The 14997-nt window shown below is 43.5% G+C and overlaps 1 pseudogene; it reads right to left on the minus strand.

Moving 5' to 3' along the window:
* Positions 1 to 9305: 9305 nt before the first annotated feature.
* On the minus strand, positions 9306 to 9424 carry LOC135052367 (5S ribosomal RNA; annotated as a pseudogene).
* Positions 9425 to 14997: the final 5573 nt, after the last annotated feature.

Below are 14997 nucleotides of genomic sequence, written 5' to 3' on the forward strand. Positions count from 1 at the left end.
GGGTGGTAACTGTATGAAATCGATTTGTATTACCTGAAAAGGTCCGTCTGTCGGAGGGATATGGGATGGTTCTGTTGGTATTGACTTTCCAATATTCTTCCTCAAGCAAGTAAAACATGTCATTGCTCTCTTACCTGCATGAGAAGAGAATCCTGGCGCACACCAATAGGCTCTCACCAGCTTACACATACCCTCTTTGCCCAGATGAGTCAGACCATGTGCCGCCTCAGCTAAGCTTGGAAGATATGCTCTGGGGGCCACCGGCTTAACTTGTCCACCTGTCCACAGTCCTGAGGACTCCTGGCCATACCCCTTTGACCTCCAGACCGCCTTTTTCTGCAGGGAACACAAATCTTGCATTTCAATGTGTTTAACTGTTGTGTATTATCAGTTGTGTGAAGTAAACCGTCTGTGGAAAGCGGAAAGAGAGGGGAAATAATAAAAAAATTTTTTTGTCAGATTTGCGTTCACCATCAGGCTGTCACACCATCATGCATATCGGTGTCTATGCACAGTCTCCCTTCACCCGTATTCCCAATCTCCACCCTTTGTGCATGATCAGGCACACTGAATTAATACTGGTGTCCCTATGCTGGTGAGATGTACTGGATTTGGGCAGAACTCTGAAGGACCGAGTAGGCATGTGGCGTCTGAACTGTAATCTTGTCGGTGAATGCAAGAGATGAAGAGGAAACTTTGAAGACAAATCACATAGTTTAGTAACAGATAAGTTTGTAGAGGCAAAGAAGATTTTACAAAATTTGACATCTGGATTGTGCACTACGGGGGAATGATTCTCTACTTGGTCTGCTCCCCTAAAAAAAATTCTATGTGTGTTATACCTCTACTGGGACTATCCCAGCCATCAATCCAGTATCCTGTCCATTCTAAGTTCATAGGGAACCCGGTATCTTTGAGATAATTTCCTCTACCTGTGATGGACATGCATCTAAAACAGTGAAATGCAATATTAGTCTTCGTGGGTATCCAACATACTCAATATGTATACCATCTCTAACAAAACTCCTGTTAAGTTAATTAGAGGTCACTTCTGCTAGAGAGAAAAGCAAAAGTTTAGAGGCCTCCTCCTAACCCCAGCAAGTTCTGTCAAAAGGGTAAAGTTGCATTTATTCTGTTCTTCCCATTAACCGAATCTGTGTTTTCTATATGGTTTTGTGATTCCTTACTATATGTCCCTTGATCCCATCTATGTGTTTAATAACGTGGCTTGTTTTCTCTGTCTAGGGGTCTATCTTGACTATGTGTTCTACTATACCTACAATCTCTGGCAAAATGCCCTTCCTTCCTACAAGTGTAACATATCCTAGGTCTTTTCTTACTATCCGGGTTTTAGGGTTTAGGTTGATGAGACTTTGATGTAAGAGCCTGTATTCTTTAAATCCTCAGCCTCTCCTCCTGTAGTTCTCTACGCCTAGCAATATTCTCATGGTGTTCAATCGCCCACTCTCTAAGACAAGCTCCTGTGGCCCCTCTCCAATCAGGCAAAAATGTTTGTACCCTGTCCCTTACTGTCTTATTGAGTCCGTCCATTAGCACAGAGACAGCCACCTCCCTGTAATTTGCATCGTTCCCTGTATCTGATACCCCAATGTATCTATCCATTATTTGCAGGGCCCGATGGAAATATTCAGATGTCATTTCATTTTCCCTCTGTTTTATGGAGAAAATTTTTCTTCACTTAACAGTTGTGGGGAAATACAACTCTAGTTGCATGTTAATTCGCTCTAAATTCTCCTGATTGTGTTTGTCAGTCATAAGACTATCCGACTCTAATCTACAATCAGTGATAACATTTTTTTGGCTGTCAATATTAGGGGATAGGCACGCTTTCAAACATATCTGCCAGTGTTTGTTTGTCGGTTCATGAGCATTACCCAGATCTCTGATAAATTTCTGACATCTGGCTAAATGCTTCAGAGGGTCGGGGAATTCTGAAATGATTGATCGCAGCTCATCTCTGGGCCACGGGCAATACATTGCATTATTCCTGGTGAGGACTACTCCCTGACTATCGGTTCCCCCATTGGGAGTTACTACTTCCAAGACAGGGTGTAATTCTACCATTCCGTTCCTAATCTATTTACTGTGAGGTGTTGTTGTCTCTGTGCAATGAACTGTCTCACACTTACCGGTAGCTCTGACCTCACCAGTTCTTTCATTGGGGAATATTGTTACTGCTCTACCTGGTTGGACAGGCCCCAACTGAGTTCCCTGCAAGGTGACTGCTTGGAGGAGAGCTGCAATTTGGCTGGATCCTTCATCTTCTTGTGACCTATAACCTTGAAAAGACTTCAAAACAGGATACATCTTGCAAATATTAGGGATAATACATTGTTTTTGCATACTATTATCATTTACTGATATACCATTGACTGTAGCCATCTCTTCCCCTTCGACCTGTGTCGACAATGGTGTGTTTGTGTTCTCATTCCCGCTAGGTTTTGAACCTGTTTTGCGAATTTGTTCCCTTTGCATATCCCCCTCTTGTTGCCATAAATTTAAACAATCATTATGTCTAATCTTTTGTTTTCTGGATTTAAGAAGACATATTTTACTGCTTTCATTCTACAGTGCCTCTGGTTCAAAGCTGCCCACTTTAGGGAATGGTACCCTATCTTTGTCAGTCATACGTACCCATTCAGACAAAAAGTCTTCCGTGTGTGAACCATATTTTCCACACATAACAAACCTCGCTGACCCCTTGGGCCACTGCTCTTCAACCTGAACCCTGGTTACAAAACGTCCACCACTTGTGCAATTGGATCCCATCACGGACTTTTTCATTTTACGCAATCCCCAATGCACAATACGAATAGACGGTGAAAGTTCTCAGAGCGCTTTCACCCACTCAAGCCCACGTTGGCCAGTACTACCATACACTGTCGATAGCGAAGGCAATGTACCCAACCTAGGGCCCTATCTGACCTATATTTACTGGAAGTTTTTAGGAATAACTTACTTTACTTGAAAGGGTATCGTCGTTGGATTTTTTCCTGAGAGAGACCAGCGAAAACTCCCTATGCACTTTATTATACACAAATCACTCTTGCGTATGCTCTACATAGCGCTAATGATACCGCGATTTTACGCAAAAGCTCGTAAAAGGATATCACGTTGCGCTATGTATCGCACCCACAAACGCGCGGTCCAATCGCACAGCGTATAGGTACTTGTTACTTATCTGCCGTACGACCACGGGTCGTTGTACAAACTGGGACCCTCAGTCCGGAGCGTAATACCACAAAAAACTTTTTACTTCAATACTTTGCAATACAATGCACTATCACGCTCCTCTACAAATCACCTCACAATTTGCGTATTAAACCTTATACTAATGTGAGTCAGCCTTCTCATGCCACCAAGCCTCCAGTCACTTGATGTACCAAACGACGGAATCCCGTATTCCGGGGTTCGAATTTCACTCACTCCTACGTTCGTTCGCTCACTCAAGTACACTTTGTCTTTTCTGTACAGAAAATTATGATTCATTCAGATAAGCAGCTTTTCCCCCAGAGGCAATACAGTTTGAACAAGAAGTTTTATACTAATCTTTGGAAACCAAGCAGTTTTGTGCTATTGTAGCAAGACTACTGTCCCACCTTTAAACTAAATGACACTATTGTGTAATTTGTACTTAACGCCCGTATTATTACACACTTTACATAAACACGCGATCGTGCATGTCTCTTATGCTGCGTGCGCAGTCCTGTACTTTGTCCGAGACACGTGTACAAAACCGTACATCCGCAATAGCACAAATCCCACCACTTCTGTAAATGTGAGCAATATTAACTATAATCGCTAACTAAACACAACAGTTTCTTTCTGTATAAACCTTTACAACTAGGCCAGACTGCGTTTGTGTCTTACACTTACTTCCTTAAACATTTATTTTTAGTTTTAACTATATAGCAACAAATGTATTCGGTTTCACACAGATCTAAATGAATCTAGCAATCTGAGTGTTATGGCAACAAGGGCCCTCATTCCGAGTTGTTCGCTCGTTATTTTTCATCGCATCGCAGTGAGAATTCTCTTAGTGCGCATGCGTAATGTTCGCACTGCGCATGCGTCAAGTAACTTTACTAAGAAGAAAGTAATTTTACTCACGGCTTTTTCGTCGCTCCGGAGAACGCATTGTGATTGACAGGAAATGGGTGTTACTGGGCGGATGTACGGCGTTTTAGGGGCGTGTGGCAGGAAACGCTACCGTTTCCGGGAAAAACGCAGGCGTGTCTGGAGAAACGGTGGGAGTGCTTGGGCGAACGCTGGGTGTGTTTATGACGTCAGCCGGGACCGAAAAGCACTGAATTGATCGCACAGGCAGAGTAAGTCTGGAGTTACTCAGAAACTGCTAACTCGGTTTTGATCGCAATATTGCGAATACATCGGTCGCACATTTAAGATGTTTAGATTCACTCCCAGTAGGCGGCGGCTTAGCGTGTGTAACTCTGCTATAATCGCCTTGCGAGCGAACAACTCGGAATGAGGGCCAATGTGAGAGGGTATACAAAGAGTATGGGTGCCTTTTTGTTGTGTACGCTTTTGGTGCCAGAAAAAAAAAATTCACAGACTTTTAAATAGCTTTTTTCCTGTTTACTTTACGGGTTCTACCAGCATCCCTACAAACCATACAGAGCAGACGTCATCTAATCAGCAAACAAGTAGGGTTTTCAGTGCATCCATCGACCAAGAAAAGGATACGTAGGATACTTTCTGTCCGCCCTTTTGCTGATAGATTAAGTCTGCTGTGACCTGTTAGGCTGTGGGTATGTGGAAAACCGGACGACTCCCCCAATTGATAATGCTGATTTATCAACAGGAATGAAAAGCTATACCTTATACACACTTTAAATACAGTTTACCATGGGGCGGCTGCTAAACTTAATACACACTCTACGCACCTTTTACGCTATTAGCATACAGAGTCCCGTACTGTGTATGGACTTTGCGTACAAACGCCGCGCTGATGATACAAAGTACACACAGCGCGTACACACCCAATGAATACACTTTAAACCTTATACAGCAATGCAATGCGATACTAATACACTTTAAACCTTACAAAGCAATGCAATGCGATACTAATACACTTTAAACCTTAGCAGGGCAAGGAAGACACGACACCAGTCTGTAGTTAAACCACTGGGTTCCGACACCACAGCGTATTATTGCTGAAAGGGGGTTACAATACAAGCAATACAATACAACAGAATAATGGCTACAATCAATGGTACATACGTGAGTGGATTCGCCGCGCTACCCAGATCTGGTCCTCGGTCATCTGATAGATAACTTTGTGAGTCTTGTGTCAGACCAGGCCTGCTGCAGGCTCTCTTTATACAATTCTTCCAAAACTTAACACAATGGATACTGTAATCTCTTTGTCCATTGGACACAGGGATGGTCATTTACAGTACGGGAGAGGTCATAGGTCGGTTTGAATAGGTGGGCAATGTCTGTTCCAACTGCTCTTGTGGGTGGTCTCCTCTGGATTCCCGCCGCATACATAATGTACAGTAAATACAGTTTATATCTATATTCTGCTCCTGCACATAACTATCCGCAGGAACATGCGATCTTCCTCAAACCAACACCGGAATATTACCCTTAAAATACCCTACAGCTGGATACCAAACTCCACCCTATAACCTTGTTCTGTCCCCTCCTATCCTGTAAAGGTGAATCCCTTTGTTCTGAAACCATTTAAACTGCTGTAACTTGCTGCTGTGATGCAGGGAGGCTATGTGTAATGTGTTTTGATGGCTTTTCCATGCGTTCACAAACTCTACCGTAAATACTCATACCACACACTAATACACAGGTCCGCGGGAGCGACCATACGCAAATTGCGAATATGCGCACGCACGGCAGAGCAAGTACGTGCACGGAGGCCATCTGTGTGTAGTTTGTATGTGATGTGTGTACTGCAATATTTTTCGACTTTGACAGTAAGTATATAACAGCCAGTACTATAATAAGTCTCAGGATAGATAGGTTTTTAATATAAAGATAAGATAAAGAGTATAAGATACTAGGGGTGAGCAGGTTCGATTCCCAAGGAAACTATCCCCTCCGAACTTTGTGATCCGAGCCGGGATCCAAGTCTAGCTCGGGATTCCCACCATCTTACTCAGATCCCAAAGCGAGTCTGAACATCATCGTCTCACTGTCAGATTCTTGCGGGTTTTGGATTCTATATAAGTTCTGTGCATCTGCACCATATTCATTCCAGCTGTGGAGAGTGTACTGGATGGACATGTCCTTCCCTAGTACTGTGTCTGGCATGGCGTGGGGCTCTGTCTGCTGTATCTGAAAGAGGTTCTCCCTCTGTCTGCTGTATCTGAAAAAGGGCTGCCTGCTCATTTGTGTGACACTGTAACTGCAGTGTGTGATATAAAAAATATATATATATTTTGATTTTAATTAATATTTTGTGCTGTGTCATCTCAGTATACATCCAGGAACAGCAGCTGCTCCATCCATCTAAGGGTGTTCTGTCAGTCCACTAAAATTTAAAGACATCATTTCTTTTTAATATTTTGTATGTTTCATCCCCAGTATACATCCAGGTCTGTTCCGTCCATTTCAGGGTGCTATGTTCATACTGTAGCTTATATTCTTATGTTCTACTTATTGTCCTATTTTCATAATTCTTATTATCACCACATTGTAATTAATTAAAATTATTATTAATAATTATAAATTTACTAAATTCAATTAATATAAATAAACTCTCCACACATGTGTAGCGAACCTTCTGGAATAAAAGAATTTGATCCGAGATAAACCAAATGAAATTTAAAATATTGTCTTTTTTTTATTCTTCTTTGCCTTAATCATAAGTTTTCTCAACTTCTGCATATCAAACATATCTTTGTGGAACAGAAGAACTTCAAAAAATAAATTAAATCTAAATTATTGTTGTTTTTTTCTTCTTTGCCTTAAATATCTTTTTTGTGAACTGAAAACTTGAGCCTTGCCTAGTGCGTTTTTTTAAATACATTCTTTTTTTTTATATATATATATATATTTTGTCATCCCAGTCTATACCTCCAAGGTCTGATGCTGCTTGGTCCAGCTACCTCTGTGCAACCTTTTGGCCTAAACTGGAAAAAACAATATTGTGAGCGAGAGGTGTTCAGAATAGACTGGAAATTAATGTTATTGAGGTTAATAATACTGGCGGAACAAAAACAGACCAAAATTCTGTGATTTTAGCTGTTTTTATGATTTTTTTTTTTCCTCTCAAAAAAAATACAGATCCAAACCCAAAACCTGCAAGGTCTGTATCAGTCCCTGGCTCCCTTGTATCTGAAAGGGGTGATCTATCTGTCCATCCAGGGGCTCCATCCCAATTTAAATAAAAGCTAAAAACAAAGAGCCTAAAATTATAATTATAAAAAATATATATTTTTTGTTTTGGTTGTGCTGTACCCTAGTGTACAATACAATTTTTATTTTATTTTCATAGGTACTGTGACACTGCCAGTCAGACTGCAGTATATTTCCTACTCATACACGTATTGTGCAATGCTATTGGTGAAGTCAACCGCAGTGTGTAATTATTATTATATACATTTCTGACTCATTTCTGCAACACTGTCGGTGAAGTCAACCGCAGCGTGTAATTATTTATTATATATATTTCCAACTCATTTCTGCAACGGTGTCGGTGAAGGTCATTCCGACTTTGTGTTGATAGAAATGGAGGCTACTACTAATACTGAAGCTGCTGCCACTAGCCATGACATTGACAATGCAAGTCCGTCAACATAATCCGCTAAGGCAGGTGCCCAGGGGCATAGAGGGCTTAGGCCAGGATATGTAAAATCATTTAATATTAGAGTGGTAAAAATTAAAAATAAAAAAGGCAAATTGGCTGCAGAGGCAGTAAGACAAACTGCGCATTCAAAATCAGAACCATCAGACATTCTTGAGGAATGTTTAGGAATGTCCACGTCCGGTGACATTTCTCACACTGTCCTCATAGAGAAGCCTCTTATACCTCCTTCCACCATTTCTGAACATGTGGGGAGCAGTACAAGAAAAGATGGTGATGAATCTGATGAGGAGGACATAATACAAATTGAGGATTCGTGTGTGGAAGTAGAACAGGATGAGGGGGATATGTGTGTACTACCTGAAAGTGAGGATGTTGATGTTTGTGAAAGTCAGCCAGCGGTGGCTGCAGTTGTTGACCATGATAAAAAGAAAGCCATTGCGATGCCTGGGCATAAAACCAAAAAAGCCACCTCCTTGGGTGTGGGATTTTTTTATTTTTTTTACCCGAATCATGAAAATGTGTATGAAAACATCTACTCCATTTGTGAAGCCAAATTAAGTAGAGGTAGGAATGTTAGTCATCTAGGCACCTCCTCAATGTTACGTCATTTGCGGCAAAGACCTGAAATTTATTGTACAAGATTAAAATAGGATTTTAATTACCTACCGGTAAATTCTTTTCTCGTAGTCCGTAGAGGATGCTGGGGTCCACATTAGTACCATGGGGTATAGATGGGTCCACTAAAAGCCACTGGCACTTAAAGAGTTTGAGAATGTAGGCTGGCTCCTCCGTCTATGCCCCTCCTACCATACTCCAGTCTAGAAACTGTGCCCGAGGAGATGGACATCTTTGAGAGAAGGATTATACATAGATAGTGGTGAGATTCACAGCAGTTCACACACAAGGCAACCCAAGCTAACTAGCTTGAAACATAAGCAACGGCTGAACAGGATTACTTACCGAGTAACAAAACAGTACTTACCCAGAACTAAGCAGTACTGAACTAAATAACCACTGCAGGATCACGAAGCGCTGGGTAGGCGCCCAGCATCCTCTATGGACTACGAGAAAAGGATTTACTGGTAGGTAATTAAAACAACGGGTATAGTCCTTTAAAGAAGAAAAAAGGACAAAAAGCAACTATATGCCTTTTCCATGGCACACTTGAAAAATTATTGAAATAATGAAATTATTAAAATATAACTTTTATTATTATATACTTAAAAAAGAAGAAACGAGAGCAAGCATCTACAATTAAGGAACATTATTGTCCACAAGTACTAATGTACTGGATTATAGGCGAAATAATGGTGTAAGTGAGCGAAAATAAGTGATCCCCCATTCAATGAAATAATAAACTCTACTTGTATTCTCTATAATAGAGATTTTAGTCGAATGAGGTCACTACCTCGGGTCTAATGTAGTAAATGAGTGCAGGAACCTGAAGTCAAGTTCCTGCTGTGGGTCCCAAAATTATATTATGCGTTGGAGAGTAAAATACCTACAGTACCTAGTATTCCCTGGTGGTTCCCCATCCAGGTACTGACCAGGCCCTGCAGTGCTTGGCTTCCAAGATCAGATGAGTTAGGGCATACTCAGTGCTGTCTGACCGTAGGTAAATCTGTCTCCTGAGTGCACCGTTTTCCGATTGTATTGGGACCCAAGGTATGAATCACAGAATAAATATTGGGTTTTGTGCGGTCAAAAAATCAGACTACCAGATTATTGCTGATAAATCTATCAAATAACAATCTATAAAAAGAGAAATGGTAGCCGCAAGATATCATTTATCATTACATTTACTGAAGATTGCGTATTCTCCCATAAATGGATACACCAAATTTAAATTTAAATGAGCAGCAATATTAAATTAATGCTAAAGATCTCTCTGCTTCCCATACATTCATAGCATAATTGTAACAGGCAACAGGTACCACAGAAAAATGCTTTAAACACTGTGAAATAGGGCGATAGTCTGGGCAAAAAAGGGGGCCCAGTAATAGCCAAAATTGTTTGGAAGCAAAGCAGTATTTTCAATCCTATACAGTTTGAATGCTGTGGATCTCTCTGCTACCTATACATTATAACATAATTATAGCAGGCAGTGGGTACCGCAGGGGATATTTTGAACAATTAGAAATGAGGTAACAAAGAAAAGAAGGTCTGGCAATAACCACAAAATATTTGGGAGTAAAGCAGTGTGTCAATATCAAATGATAGGGTTCAGTATATTATCCAATATTAAATTCTGAGATAAATTGCTTTATAAGTGCCTCAGTCCCTTGTGTGCAGGTTCCTCTTTAACCACCCTTGCATTAAGATCATATATCAAAAGTAGTATAGGACATGCAGAGCCATAAATGGTGTAAATATATCAAAATCTAAATAAAACTTCCACCACGTCCCCTGCTAGCTGGGAAGTACGTGGTGAGTCCTAGGGCTGAAAGATGGAAAGAGCTACGGCTGAGTGAGGGGACCCGTTTTCCGGCCTGTGGCCGGTGGGTGTCTTACCCAACCTCGGGACGATATCCGTGAGCCAAGGGACATGACAAGAGCCGAGGAGTGAGGCGCCGGCGGCCACGGTCCGTACGACCGGAAGTTCGGGCACCGGAACCGGAAGTGACGCGCGTTTCGCTCCGAGAGCTTGGTCACATGATCGTCCACATTAGTACCATGGGGTATAGACAGGTCCACTAAAAGCCACTGGCACTTTAAGAGTTTGAGAGTGTAGGCTGTCTCCTCCTTCTATGTCCCTCCTACCATACTGCAGTCTAGAAACTGTGCCCGAGGAGACTGACATCTTTGAGAGAAGGATTATACATAGATAGTGGCGAGATTCACAACAGTTCACACACAAGGCAACCCAAGCTAACTAGCTTGAAACATCAGCAACGGCTGAACAGGATTACTTACCAAGTAACAAAACAGTACTTACCCAGAACTAAGCAGTACTGAACTAAATAACCACTGCAGGATCACGAAGCACTGGGCGGGCGCCCAGCATCCTCTACGGACTACGAGAAAAGGATTTACTGATAGGTAATTAAAATCCTATTTTCTATTACATCCTAGAGGATGCTGGGGTCCACATTAGTACCATGGGGATGTACCAAAGCTCCTAGAACGGGAGGGAGAGCACGGGGGCTCCTGCAGAACCTATTGACCAAACTTAAGGTCCTCAGAGTCCAAAGTATTGAACTTGTAGAACTTTGCAAATGTATTCGACCCAGACCAAGTAGCTGCTCGGCAGAGTTGTAATGCTGAGGCCAGGAAGAACCCACCTTTTGAGTAGAATGGGCCTTAACAGACGTAGGACACTGCAAGCCTGCCGTAGAATACGCATGCTGGATAGTGAACCTGATCCAGTGAGAGATTTGTCTGCTTAGAAGCAGGACACACAATATTCTTGGGATCACACAGGACAAACAGAGTACTATTTTCTGTGATGAGCAGTTCTCCTCACATAGATTTTGAGAGCCCTTACAACATCTAATGACTTTGATGAAATTGAGTAGTCAGTTGCAACTGGTACCACAATAGGTTGGATAATATGAAATGCCGACCCAACCTTCCGAAGAAACTGCTGAAGTGTCCGAAGCTCAGCTCTATCTTCATGGAAGATCAAGTATGGGCTTATACATGACAAAGCCACCAACTCCAACACACATCTAGCAGAAGCTACGGCCAACAAAGGGACCGCCTTCCATGTGAGAAACTTGACCTCAACCTCCTGTAGAGGTTCAAACCAGTCCTACTGGAGGAACTGCAACACCACATCAAGATCCCAGGGCGCCGCAGGTGGTACAAAGGGAGGTTGGATGTGCAGAAACTCCCTTCAAAAAAGTCTGAACCTCAGGGAGGGCAGCCAATTGTTTCTAGAAGAAAATGGATAGAGCTGAAATCTGGACCTTCACGTATCCTAACCTCAGGCCCATATCCACACCTGCTTGCAGGAAGAGGAGAAACCGTCCCAGTTGAAACTCCACTGTAGGAAACTGCTTGGACTCACACCAAGATACATAATTTTTCCAAATACGATGGTAATGTTTAGACGTTACTCCTTTCCAAGCCTGTATCAGGGTAGGAATAACCTTGTTCGGAATGCCCTTACAAGCTAGAATCTGGCGTTCAACCTCCATGCCATCAAACGTAGCCGTGGTAAGTCTTGATAGGCAAACGGCCTTTGCTGTAGCAGGTCCTCCCAAAGAGGAAGAGGCCTTGGCTCTTCTAGCAGTAGATCCAGAAGATCCGCGTACCAAGTCCTTCTTGGCCAGTCTGCAGCAATGAGGATCGCTTGAACCCTTGATCTCCTTATGAGCTTTAGAACTCTTGGAATGAGTGGAAGTGTTGGAAACACGTACACCGACTGGAACACCCACGGAGTCACTAAGGTGTCCACCGCCACTGCTTGTGGGGGGTGTGGTTCGTTTTATCGACAGTGTCTAGGTCGACAATGTTTAGGTCGACCACTATAGGTCGACAGTCACTAGGTCGACATGGATGGAAGGTCGACAGGGTTTCTAGGTCGACATGTGCTAGGTCGACAGGTCTAAAGGTCGACATGAGGATTTTTTTTTTCTTTGGTGTCATTTTCTTCGTCAAGTGACCGGGATCCCAAATTAGTGCACCTCGCATGGCTCGCTTCGCTCGCCATGCTTCGGGCATGGTGCCTTCGCTTCGCTCGGCACACTTAACCTTTCCAATCGTAGTCCACGTGGATCGTTAAGTATGAAAAAATGAAAATAAAAATTTTTTGAAAAACTCATGTCGACATTTAGACCTGTCGACCTAGCACATGTCGACCTAGAAACCCTGTCGACCTTCCATCCATGTCGACCTAGTGACTGTCGACCTATAGTGGTCGACCTAAACATTGTCGACCTAGACACTGTCGATCTTCAGACCGGATCCCGCTTGTGGGTCCCTCGACCTGGAACAATATGACGAGAAGCCATCATGTCTATTTGGGGTACATCCCAAAGATCTGTTATCCTCTTGAACATCTCCGGATGGATACCCCACTCCCGTGGATGGAGATCGTGTCTGCTGAGAAAGTCCGCTTCCCAGTTGTCTACTCCCGGAATGAAGATTGCTGACAGCGCCAATTCGTGTTTCTCTGCCCAGAGGATGATTCTTGTTACCTCTGACATTGCAGCTCTGCTCTTTGTTCCGCCCTGTCGGTTTATGTAAGCCACTGTCGTTACATTGTCCGACTGCACTTGAATGGCCCAATTTCTTAGAAGGCCGTTGTAGATGGTCTTAGTTCCAGAATGTTTATCGGCAGGCCGGCTTCCAGACTTGACCACCTTCCTTGGAAGGTTTCCCCTTGGGTGACTGCGCCCCAGCCCCGAAAACTTGCATCAGTGGTCAGAAGGATCCAGTCCTGAATCCCGAACCTGCGGCCCTCCAGAAGATGAGGTAATTGTAGCCACCAGAGGAGTGAAATCCTGGCCTTTGGAGACATACGTATTCTCTGGTGCATGTGTAGATGAGATCCCGACCGCTTGTCCAGGAGATCCAGCTGGAAGGACCGAGCATGAAACCTCCCGTACTGCAGAGCCTCGTAAGAGGCCACCATCTTCCCCAGAAGGCGAATGCACTGATGAACTGACACCCGGGCTGGCTTCAGGACATCCCGGTCCATTGTTTGTATCATCAACGCTTTTTCCTCTGGAAGAAACACCCTCTGCACTTCCCTGTCGAGATTCATTCCCAGAAAGGACAACCTCCTGGTTGGTTCCAAATGTGATTTTCGAAGATTCAGGATCCAACCGTGTTCTCTGAGTAGATGGGTCGTGAGTACAATGGACTGTAATAGCTTCTCCTTGGTTGATGCCTTTATCAGCAGATCGTCCAGATAAGGAATTATGTTCGCCCCCTGTCTGCGGAGGAGAACCATCATCTCTGCCATCACCTTGGTGAATACCCTCGGTGCTGTGGAGAGGCCGAATGGCAGGGCCTGGAATTAAAAATGACAGTCCAACAGTGCGAATCAGAGATAAGTTTGATGCGGCGTCCAAATCGGAAAATATGGACGTACGCATCCTTGATATCCAGGGATACCAGGAATTCCCCTCTTCCAAACCTGATATCACTGCCCTTAGAGACTCCATTTTGAACTTGAACTCCCTCAGAATGGGGTTTAGCAATTTTAAATTCAGAATGGGTCTGACCGAACCATCCAGTTTCTGTACCACTAAAAAAAGGTTAGAATAGTAACCTTTGTTTTGCATATGGGGTGGGACTGGTACAATTACCTGTGCCTCCACCAACTTCTGGATGGCTTCCTGTAGGATAGCCCTGTCTGCCAGCAAAGCTGGCAAGCCTGATTTGAAGAATTGGTGAGGAGGGAGATCTTTAAATTCCAGCCTGTACCCCTGGGACACAATATCTTGCACCCAGGGATCCAGGCCGGACAACACCCAGACATGACTGAAAAGCCTGAGTCTCGCGCAGTCCACCGTCATGCTGAGGACTTTGGCGTACCTGAAGCAGGTTTCTGTTCCAGGGAACCCGCAGCAGCAGGTTTCTTGGATTTTGGCCGACCTCCCCTAAAGAAGATGTTGGACGGTTTGCCCTTTCTTGGCTTGGCAGTCCGAAAGGACTATGATGCAGCTGAAGGAAAGGGTTTCTTTGTGGCAGGTGCAGCTGAGGGAAGAAAAGGAGACTTACCCGCTGTAGCTGTGGAAATCCACGCATCTAACGCGTTCCCCATAGAGAGCCTGACCTGTGTAGGGTAGGGTCTCCACACCTCTCCTGGATTCTGCGTCGGCAGACCACTTGCGCAGCCAAAGTTCCCTACGAGCTGAGACAGACATGGAAGATATCCCTGTAGCCATGGAACCCAGGTCTTTCATGGATTCCACCATAAATCCTGCAGAATCCTGAATGTTACGTAAAAACAATTCAACGTCACTTTTATCCATTGTATCCAAATCCTCAAGTAACGTGCCTGACCACTTTACTATAGCTTTGGAAATCCATGCACTGGCAATAGTGGGACGTAGTATCGCCCCTGAAGCTGTGTATATAGATTTGAGCGAAGTATCAATTTTGCGATCACCCGGCTCTTTCAAGGCAGTAGATCTTGAAACTAGAGATGAGCGCCTGAAATTTTTCGGGTTTTGTGTTTTGGTTTTGGGTTCGGTTCCGCGGCCGTGTTTTGGGTTCGAACGCGTTTTGGCAAAACC

The sequence above is a fragment of the Pseudophryne corroboree genome, chromosome 2 (assembly GCF_028390025.1).
Source record: "Pseudophryne corroboree isolate aPseCor3 chromosome 2, aPseCor3.hap2, whole genome shotgun sequence".
Classification (NCBI taxonomy): domain Eukaryota; kingdom Metazoa; phylum Chordata; class Amphibia; order Anura; family Myobatrachidae; genus Pseudophryne; species Pseudophryne corroboree.